Source organism: Macaca thibetana, chromosome 15, assembly GCF_024542745.1.
Source record: "Macaca thibetana thibetana isolate TM-01 chromosome 15, ASM2454274v1, whole genome shotgun sequence".
NCBI classification, from domain to species: Eukaryota; Metazoa; Chordata; class Mammalia; order Primates; family Cercopithecidae; genus Macaca; species Macaca thibetana.
In genome coordinates, this window is record NC_065592.1 from 32,181,897 (window position 1) to 32,193,588 (window position 11,692).

An 11,692-nucleotide genomic window follows, 5' to 3' on the forward strand; every position below is an offset into this window, starting at 1 on the left:
ATATATTTTTTTTTTTTTCGTTTTTAAGATGGAGTCTTGCTCTGTTGCCCTGGCTGGAGTGCAGTGGCTTGATCTCGGCTCACAAAAACCTCTCCCTCCTGAGTTCAAGCGATTCTCCTGCCTCAGCCTCCCGAGTAACGGATTAAAGGCGTCTGCCACCACGCCTGGGTAATTTTTTATTTTTTAATTTTATTTTATTTTATTTTGAGACGGAGTCTCACTCTGTTGCCAGGCTGAAGTGTAATGGCGCCATCTCAGCTCACTGCAACTCCTGCCTCCCAGGTTCAAGCGATTCTCCTGCCTCAGCCTCCAGAGTAGCTCGGACTACAGGCCCGCGCCACCACGCCCAGCTAATTTTTGTATTTTTAGTAGAGACAGGGTTTCACCATGTTGGCCAGGATGGTCTCAATCTCTTGACCTCGTGATCCGCCCACTTCGGCCTCCCAAAGTAATTCTGTATTTTTAGTAGAGATGAGGTTTTGCCATGTTGACCAGGCTGGTCTCAAACTCCTGACCTCAGGTGATTCACCCACCTCAGCCTCCCAAAGTGCTGGGATTACAGGCGTGAGCCACCGCGCCCGGCCTGGATTGTAGTCTGTAGAGTTGTGTGAGGTAGGATTGAGGTTGAGAGTAAGGATGCCTAGAAAGGTTGCAGAGCTGAGGCCATGAGCTGCTCCTTATTCCCCATCCAAGGGGAGACTATAGACCTTCATACACGAAGTGCTTCTTTGACAGAAGTAAATTTTCGAAATCCAAACGTCACCAAGCAACTCCCATTTTAAAAATCCTTTAGGGCCGGGCGCGGTGGCTCATGTCTGTAATCTCAGCACTTTGGGAGGCCGAAGCGGGTGAATCACCTGATGTCAGGAGTTCGAGACCAGCCTGGCCAACATGGTGAAACCCCAGCTCTACTAAAAATACAAAAATTAGCTGGGCATGGTAGCAGGCACCTGTAATCCCAGCTACTCGGGAGGCTGAGTTGGGAGAATTGCTTGAACCAGGAGGCGGAGGTTGCAGTGAACTGAGATTGAGCCATTGCTCTCCAGCCTGGGCAACAAGAGTGAAACTTCATCTCAAAAAAAAAAAAAAAAGCCGGGCGCGGTGGCTCAAGCCTGTAATCCCAGCACTTTGGGAGGCCGAGATGGGCGGATCACGAGGTCAGGAGATCGAGACCATCCTGGCTAACACGGTGAAACCCCGTCTCTACTAAAAAATACAAAAAACTAGCCGGGCGAAGTGGCGGGTGCCTGTAGTCCCAGCTACTCGGGAGGCTGAGGCAGGAGAATGGCGTGAACCCGAGAGGAGGAGGAGCTTGCAGTGAGCTGAGATCCGGCCACTGTACTCCAGCCTGGGTGACAGAGCAAGACTCCGTCTCAAAAAAAAAAAAAAAAAAAGAAAGTAAGAAATCCTTTAGGGTGCAGCTCACTCCAGTTACCCACAGGATTATTCCTGAGCAACTCAACCAGACCCTCCAGTCTCCCTTGCCTGCCTCCCTCTACTCCTCCACTGGAATACTGCCTTCAATCAGGACAAATGGCTCACCCACCCCAACACCCTCCAGGCTGTGAAATGCCCTGGTATCTTTGCCGATGCGATTCCCGTCACGGAATTCATAGCTTCCCTTCTCCAACTGAAGGATGTGTCATCAAGCCTTAAGACTGATGCTTGAACAGCCCCTCATCCCATGACACCAACCTAATGCACCATCCAACTGCCATCATTACAACCCAACAGAATCCACATCCCTCACTCCTGATGCTTTCCACACACACAGAGTCTCTCCACCGTGGCATTCAACACTGTAATGTAATTGTTACTTCATTGGCCAATCTCCCTAGACTGTAAGTCCTTGGAGGCAGAGTGACTAGATCCAGTCAGACTCTAGATGTCTTTCACCAGCACAGGGTCCTGCACTGGCTCCACTTAGTGAGCCTGCTAAATGGTTGGGCAAATGATCCTTTTCTCATGGGTAGACAGAGACCAAGGATACTTTCCTCTCTGTATGGTGCCCACTTTAAGGATCTCTCTGTCCTATTTCTTATAACTGTATATGAATCTAGAATTATCTCAAAAATTTTAATAAATTTAATCTAACATTAAATTAATTTAAATGCAATTAATGAAAGGAGTCCTGTACGTTGGGGTCCACTCTCCTGTGAAGCCCTGATGTATTTCTATTGTAGGAACAAGAGATCCCCACACCCAGCATCCATGACCTGACTGCTTATTCCCCAACTAAAACCTCAGACCCCTGAATCTGGACAAAGCATCCTCCTTGGAAGTACTGGCACCTTGCATCGAACTTGTATTTACCAATTTTCATTTTACTTGCATTTTACCCAGTTTGATACTGATCCTGGGGGCCACTGTGTGTCCTGTGGTCAGGACCAATCAGAAAGGCTGGTGGGTTCCTCCCTCCAGTCCTACTTGCTTCCACCTCTTCTCTTGCCCCGCAGCCCGTGAGTGAGATTTCAGCATGCCTTGTGGTTAATGTCTCAAAGGTTTCCTGAACACTGACTGTGAGTCAGGCTATCTGACAACTGCTGGGTGTTCAAACAATAATAAGACACATTTCCCTCCCATGAGGGTCACACAGACTCATGTGGAAGAGGGAAGAGAGAGCAGATGACTCCAGCAAACGGATATGGATCCATTTGTATTAGGTTGGTGCAAAAGTTTAAGTGAGGTTTTTGCCATTCATTTGGCAAAAACATCAATTACTTTTGCACCAATTTATATATTTTACAAGATGCTGTGAGAGGACGAGAGAAGGCAGGAGAACCTAAACCTGACTAAAGATGTCAGGGAAGAAAGTCTTAGAGCTAAGACTTGGCAGATATTCAAGTACTACGCAAGGAGACAAAGTGAGGAAGGGGTTTTTAAGGAAAAGGATCAAAAGGGCAAAGACCTGGGTCAGCATGGCCATTTCTGAAACTCCCAGGATGCCGGTACAACCGGAGCATGAATTGTAAGAGTTAACAGTTCACAGAAAACATCAAGACAAAGGCAGGCAAGAGCCAGATCATGGACAACTGGGAGATGCCTTTATCAGGGGTTTGGATTTCAAACATGAGGAAGTTAATAGTGTAGCTCTTAGATTAAAAAACAACAACAACAACAAACAGGTTATCTGGAGATGTTGGTAAATCAGTCTACGTGATCCCATAAACAGCTGAATTTGACCTGGGTGCTGATTAACGTAGGTCACATGGTTTCTTATAATCTCCATATGTTGCTGGGAGGATATTGCTTAATAAAATTGCTCTTCTGGATTGCTGGGGCTTAAACATATAGGAGACACAGGTGAATTGCTGTAGCTCCTTAGCTATAAACTCTCCAAAAGGAGTAGTGGGGTGACTCATGGTAAAAGCACTTCTGCCATGGAGCAGTCTCTTGAGATTGCCCTCATCGCCAAGAAAAAGATATGTCCTCGTGGCACTCGGCCAGTGTATCCGGGCATCTGTTCAGCAGATGCTCTTCCCTCACACGGGATGCAATTGGCTTCATGACTTCCTGGATCACTCTCTATTACGGGAACTGCATGTAGAGGAAAGGACACACCTGTGCTCACATCCCAGGCCTACCACTTACCAACTGTCTGGCCAATGGCAAGGAACTCCTGAGCCTCAGTTTCCCCATTTCTAACATGGAAATAAGCACCCTTACCTCAGAGTGTTGTTAAATGACAGAATACATGGGAAGTGCCTAGCTAATTAGAGAATCTCAAACAGAGAGAGGGGTGTTATTAGTGTTGGGGGCCAAGTGTTGTTTTCAGTACAGATCTTCAAAGGGGTGGAGAGGGAGGTGCTGAGGATCTCAGAGTCAAGATCTCTCCTAACCGTGTGGCTATACATCATCTCAGGGCATGCAGTGCTGGGTCAAGGAGGAGCTGGCAAGCGCCTGATCTTCCTGGCATGAGCACTGCCTTCCTCTGACTGTTTGGCTCACCATTCATGGGGATGACTGCCTATCCCCAGGAGGACACTTTCATTGCTGCCAAGAACCTTGCCAACGGACCTGAGGTTGAAAGACTGAAGGGCAAACCTGGGAAGACAATATTTGCACAAATCTGTTTAGAAGTCCAATATTTCAATCCAGCCATTTCAATGAGGGACAGAAGGAACTATCTCCCAAATGCATTGCAAGTAAACTCAACCCAGGAGGAAACACAGAGAAAGAAAATTAATACATATCAAGTTACCTAAGAAAATTATTACATATCAATTACCATTTACTTAGAATCCACTTTATGCCAAGCATTTGCACAGTATTTCATTGATTCTTCATAGAAGCCCTTTGAGGTAGGTCATATTTCACAATTTTCATAGGCATGAAAACTGAGTCCATATACTCCTATACTTGCATATTTCCTATACAAGTTATTAAGAAAATATGCCCCATATCCCACAGCTATGATACTATATAATCACCTTAGGATTCTAAGAAGGCTCCATCGTAGCCCTAAATTAATTTTGAATCCTGATGTCAGAGGATGTTAAATACTTTCACAGGAAGGATAGTGGAGCTACAAAGGTATTCTGCCTGTACCTCAACAGACACTGATTATTCCTGCCAATCAGGACTCAGATGCTCTTCCTAGACTTACAACAAAGAATGGCCACCCTGAAGCGGGACATATTTTTCCAGCATGAGTGTAGACCAGCATGTTTGATTAGAAAAAGGCAGCTCCCACATTCCTCATCATTGCAAGCAGTGGACACAGGCAGCATTTTAGAAGGCACATTAGAGGGAAAATTCAGCTTCCATAGAAATCAAGTGATAAAGATGAAGCACTTTCAGCATCTCCTTGAGTAAGTTCATAAGAAAAGACTATGTATTGCCTATGATGAATGATAGACTCTGAAGCAAGAAGTATGTGCCTTGGTATCCACTGCCTATGATAAGATGGCATGGGGCATAGGAGAGAACTCCTGGGAGAAGAGTCGCAGAGGGATCAGAGCTGACTCCACACCCACACTGGGTAAGCTCCAGCTACTGAAGGGCAGAGGAGAGAGATCCTAACATCAGTGCCTAATATGTAGTCCTTGTAATTCCTTGACACTATGTTCATGTAGAAACTCTATCATCCTCCTTAATATCATCCTCCTTATTATCATTATCATTACAGAGTATGGACTCAGTCTCCCAGTCATTATCAACAAATCCTCCAGTCACCTTCCTAAAGTCCTAAGTCAAAGAACTACTCTAGATATTAGTATAAAAGATTCCCAAGCTGGGCGCAGTGACTCATGCCTGAAATCCCAACACTTTGGGAGGCTCAGGTGGACAGATCACCTGAGGTAAGAAGTTCCAGACCAGCCTGGCCAATATGGTGAAACCCCAGCTCTACTAAAAAAAATACAAAAATTAGCTGGGCATGGTGGCACATGCCTGTAATCCCAGCTACTTGGGAGGCTGAGGCAGGAGACTCGCTTGAACCCAGGAGGTGGAGGTTGCAGTGAGCTGAGATCGCACCATTACACTCCAGCCTGGGCGACAGAGCCAGATTCCATCTCAAAAAAAAAAAAAAAAAAAAAAAAAAATCCCAGCTTGGAAAGACTCTACCTGACTATGAAAATCAAGATTTTGGTGCCCAGTACAAGTAAAACCAGATACACAATTCTCCCAGAGACATGCTTTTTTGTCTCTGGCTATGTTGCATGTTACTCCAGGATTGTGCTGGCCTTTTTGAGTTGGGGCAGACATGGAGGTGCAATGCTCAGATCTCTCTTAAAGAAAGAACTTGCCATTGTGCTGCATGAGAGAAGGTAGCTGATAGTGTCCTGCCATAACACTTTCCGGTTGTACTCAGCTTTCAAGCCAGGGTCACCTTCCTCGTGAGCATCCTCTAGCCAATGGCTGGGCACGAGGACTACGCCTGGCCATTTCTGCCTAATGTGGGACTCCTTTAGTAGGCAGTCATTGCTCTGGAGCTCTCATTTGGGTTGGCAGAGACTTGGGAGACCTGAATTGAGGTCTGAGGTTCTCCTTGTCATGGTCTGAAGGCTTTCCTTGCCCAATTCTGCTTCTCCTGCTTGTTATTTAACACAAGTGATATTCCTCTCCCCAATAAACTGCTTACATTTCTAACTTCCTCTCATAGGCTGCTTCTCAGAGAACCCAATTGACAAACATATGTTACCTTAGTCCGAGAGAAGAGAAGAACTCAAACACTTTCTTTGCCCCTTTAGAGATTTATCTGGGTAAAGGAGTGTTCTGTGACTCCTGAGGCTTTTAGAATGAGCTGCTACCATCATGAAAAGCATGCATATCTGTACATGAACTCCTTTGGTAATCCAGTGATACCTACAGACACCTTCTCAGATTTGGTCAGACCAAAGCCAGCAGGATTGGATTGGAGTTTGTGCAGTACCCGGAGTCATGCTCAAAGGACTTTGTGTGTGTGTGTGTGTGTGTGTTTTGTGGTGGTGGTGGTGGTGGTTGTTGTTGTTGTTGTTGTTTGAGACAAAGTCTCACTCTATCGCCTAGGCTGGAGTGCAGTGGCCCCATCTTGGCTCATTGCAAGCTCTGCCTCCCGGGTTCACGCCATTCTCCTGCCTCAGCCCCCCGAGCAGCTGGGACTACAGGTGCCCCCCACCACGCCAGCTAACTTTTTGTATTTTTTTTTTTAGTAGAGATGGGGTTTCACCATGTTAGCCAGGATGGTCTCAATCTCCTGACTTCATGATCCTCCCGCCTTGGCCTCCCAAAGTGCTAGGATTACAGGCGTGAGCCACCGCACCCGGCCAAGTACTTGTAATCAATAGGATTGCATTCACACAACAACCAAAAAGGCCAAACATTTTAACATAGAAGTGGTGGTCTAAGTCACCAGTGGCATTTAGTCTGATAAAGAGAAATTTCGGAAGGAAAAGGACACAGAGATAAGGCTACTTTGTGTAACAGGGGTTGGTAAAGATACCCTGTAAAGGACTATCCAGTAAATATTTTGGGCTTTCTGGACGAATGACTTATCGGTCTTTGTCACAGTCATACACTCTGCCATTGTACACAAAAGCAGTCACAGAGGATACAGAAATGAAAGGGTGTGGCTATGTTCCAATAAAACTTTATTTGCAAAAACTGGTAGACGGTCAGATTTGGCCTGTCGGCCATAATTTGTTGAGCTCTGATGGAGAAAAAGGAAAGTTGGAGGAAAATAATATTTACTTAGAATCTACTTTATCCCAAACATTTGCACAGTATTTCATTGATTCTTCATACAAGCCCTTTCAGGTAGGTCCTATTTCACAATTTTCATAGGCATGAAAACTGAGTCCATATACTCCTATACTTGCATATTTCCTATACAAGTTATTAAGAAAATATGCCCCATATCCCACAGCTATGATGCAATAGCCTTAGGATTCTAAGAACGCTCTATCATAGTACTCCCTGGAGAACAGCGGGGGTAAAATCTACATCTGGCATGACTCATCACCCTAGTGATAGCACATAGTACATCCGTAAGGGTCACCGAGTTCCAGACGCATCCTGAGAAATGTGAAGACTATGATTTCAGCAACGAGGAGGAGACCTAGGTCACTGGGTTGAAAGATGTGATGAGGCAACATGTGATGCCCATTCTTGATGGAAACAAACCAGCAAAGGGTTTTTCTCATTGTTTTAAGTGTTTTTAATGAATTGATTCATTAACCACAGAGATATTTTCCACAGCACCACTTACTGCCGAACTCTCTGCCAAGAACAAGGCCAAAGGCAAAGATCTCTGGACAGCTGCAGCATCAGAGAAGACTGATGCAGTTATATCGTCTCCCCCACCCCATCCAGGCAGAAGAATTGCTTCTCCCCTGTCCCCTCTTCCCATCCCATTACCTTGCAATATATCCCTTGAAGGCTTCCCCATATCTAACTGTCCAGCCAAACACCAGATAAAGACTCCTTCTCCACAGCCTGTCCACACTGCCATTATCAAATCTTTTTCTCTGAAAGACTACCCGACATTATTTATCACTGTACCCAGTACTCAGAGAATGCCTAATATACAGACTCACTCCATCACTCCATAGTGAGTTAAACCTCATTTAAATGTGCCTCATCCAAATGCATTCATCTGTGTTTCTTATTTAACCCCCACGGCGATCACTAGGCCATCTTATTTTATAGATGAAAGAAACCAAGGCTTCAAAGGGAAGCTACACTGAAGCAGAAAGAACTAGTGGTGCCCCTGGAAGCCACTCCTGCTCTTCCTATGCTCCGGGCCTCTGTGCCATTCCTGCAGCTCCAGCCAGGAGGAATGTCTGCAAGGATACCAGCCATGTGGCCAATGTGCACAGCTTTTCTTTACTCATTACTGGAGGAGACTGACCTTCTACTGTTTCGAATGTCTAAAGATCACTTTCAGAGCAAACTGGGAGTAAACTAACCATCCTACCTTGGATCCTCCTCTGCCATTTCATTGTTAGAATCCATTTCTGCAGGAGTATTTCACATATTTTACTCTCAGTGTCTTTGCAAACGCAACACACTATGGAGAAGAGAGCAAGCCTCTGAAGCCAGACAGACCCGAGATGAAATCCTGGTTCTGCCATTTTATTAGCCGTGTGGCTTTTAAAAAGTTACTTAATCTCTCAGGGCCTTGATTTCCATGTCTGTAAAATCAGGTAAGAATGCCTACTTTGTTTTTGTTGTTGTTGTTGTTGTTTTGCTTTGTTTTGTTCAGTTTGGGGCGTTTGTTTGTTTGACAGAGACAGTGTCTTACTCTTGCCCAGGCTGGAGTGCACTGACTTGAGTATAGCTCACTGCAAAGATGCCTACTTTGTAGGCTTGTGGAATTAAGAAAAATAATGAGCCAGAGAAAAATATTGTTTATATGTTTATATAGATGAAATATATAGATGACATATGATAGATATAGATATGATAAATGATAATGATAGATAGAAGATAGATGATAGATAGATAGATAATAGCAGCATGATAAATGATAATGATAGATAGAAGATAGATGATAGATAGATAGATAGATAGATAGATAGATAGATAGATAGATAGATAATAGCAGCATGTAACATTAAACTTATTTTGTAGCCTGAGAAATTGAATGTTAAGCGTTTAAGAAAGGAAGAATAATAATACCCCATAAACACCTGGCCTTTCTGGATGGGCACCTGAGACTGAGCTATTAAAGAACTTGCCCAAAGCCACACAGCTAAAAATCGACCAAGTCTCATTGCACATCCTGCACTTGCACAGAGCCTGGCATGCACTAGGCATTCAGTGAGCCTTTGCAGACTAATTAACTGAATGCATAAGATGTGGCCTAAAAACCAGGATGTAATCCAAGAGTACAATTGTCTGGCCTTCTTCAAGCAGTGCCATTCTTGTTGTCTCTTATTTGGATGATAAATGTTATTTGAGTTTTAGCGACCACAGTGGGAATTGTCTCCACAGCCCTGAGAGCTAATTCAAACAATTGTCTACCAACTTCTCACAAAAGAGAGGCCAGGGCGCAAGAACACAGGAATTTTAACTGCTCCAATGATTAATCTTTAACAAGTGAGGTCAAGTTTTCTTCTTGCCCTGAGAATATTACAGAAATACATTTCCACATGGTGATATTCAATGTAACATCAGTTCTCATTTGTTTTAATGCTATAAAATTAGGTTTGGTTCTATAAACACGGAGAACCATGACTGCCTATTAGAAAGAGCACTGGCTACAGAGTTAGGAGACACATGTATTCAAATTTCAGTTTCTCTACACTCTGGGCATGAATCTTAGCCTCTTTGCCTCTGTTTCCTCATGTATAAAATGGGAATAGTAATAGTTGCTCCTCTCCATTACAGTAGAGAGGATTAAGCAGGATCGGGTATGTTAAAGTATCTAGCTTCATGATTCACACATAGAAAGTGCCTAATAAATATTTATTCATTTCATGGAACGTTCGTGCAGTGTGTGGCACATTCGAGATGCATAATAGGATCCTATCCAGTTAGTTCAATTCTAGCCTTATACCTGGGTCCATAGAAGGTCTGTAATAGGTGTTTTCATTCACTCAGTGGAATACTTACCCAATGGCTGGCATGGTAGTTGCTTAATGGGCATTCATTCATTCAGTCAAATTCTAGCACAGTGCATACAATTTAGTCAGCACTCAATAAATGATGGCTGAATCCAAGTAGGAAAAATGGAACTTTGTTCATTTAATGAGATTTTGTAATCCCATAAATATTATATGTTGCTGCCAGTGCTTTACAAAGTGAATCAACCATTGCTGAAATGTTCTCAGCTTATGCTTGTTAACAAACCATTGTAAACTATTTTCCAAACATACAGCATTCCATGAATGTGTCATAATAACATTGGCAATGCTAAGCACCCCCAGGACCCCAAATAAGTGGCGGGAGTATGCAATATATGAATTAATTTAGAATACAGAAAAGCATCCATCTTTACAAAAAGACATGCAGCTGCACAGTTCCTTCTATGTGTGTCCAAAGCTCAGCTTGACAGTTGTTCTGGCAGTTCATTGAGAACTTGGGCCTCAAGGGAAAAAACCCCACGTGTAGGCAGAAACTATCAGGAATTAGAATTACATATATGAGAATGTGCACATATATACATAACATTTTTAAATAAAGGATTAGTCTTTGAACGTTTTGCTTTATTTAACTACTTTACAACAATAAAGCAGTCCCCTGGAAAAAAGGGGGAGTGGCTTTTAATAGTATAATTTCTCCTTTCAGAAGCCACATTCTCTGAAAGACCAGCAAGCAACAACTTTAAAGAAAGGAGAGGCCAGGCGCGGTGGCTCACACCTGTAATCCCAGCACTTTGAGAGGCCGAGGCAGGCGAGTCACCTGAGGTCAGGAGTTTGAGACCAGCCTGGTCAATGTGGTGAAACTGGTCTCTACTAAAAATATAAAAATTAGCCGGATGTGGTGGCGCATCCTGTAATCTCAGCTAACTGGGAGGCTGAGGAAGGAGAATCACTTGAACCCGGGAGGCAGAGGTTGCAGTGAGCCAAGATCGTACCACTGCACTCCAGCCTGGGTGACAGAGACTCTGTCTCAAAAAATAAAAAAAAAGAAAAGAAAGAAAGGAGAGAGACACCCTTTCAATAGGCATCTGGTTTCCCCAGTTAATTGGAAGTCCAAGAGGTAGAGATTAACTCTGCATGATTCCTTTATACAGCAGTTGACATTGAAGTTTGGTCCTGGAGAGTGGATGTGAGTTCTCCAGGCATTCCAAGTCTAAAAGGGAAAGTGGAATGTAAGATATGGCAAGGAGCTTGGAATGGCTGGGCATCAGGTGTGATTGACCCAGGGGTGAGTAGCAACAAGTGATGCTGAAGAGGTAGACTAGCTGGGAGACCTCTAATCCGTGGAATGGAGTTTAGACCTTACTCAGTGACATGTGAGGAATGTTCTATTTATATCTCGGTTACAACACTTATCTTCATCTGTCTTATTTTAGACCTAATTGCTTATTGTTTTTTTTTTTTTACTCTACTTCCTTCTTCTAGTCTGAAAATTCCTTGAGACCAGGATGTGTGTGTTTGATGCTGTTATTAATATCTTCGCGTCTAGTTAAGCACATTACCCATAATAAGTACAAAACAAGTTCTAATGTAAATAAAACTCGGTGACACCCTTCCAGAAGTTAATATCCATTGCCTATTATCCAATCCTCCTTTATATACAGTCAGAGTAGCAGTTAGGAGTCAGT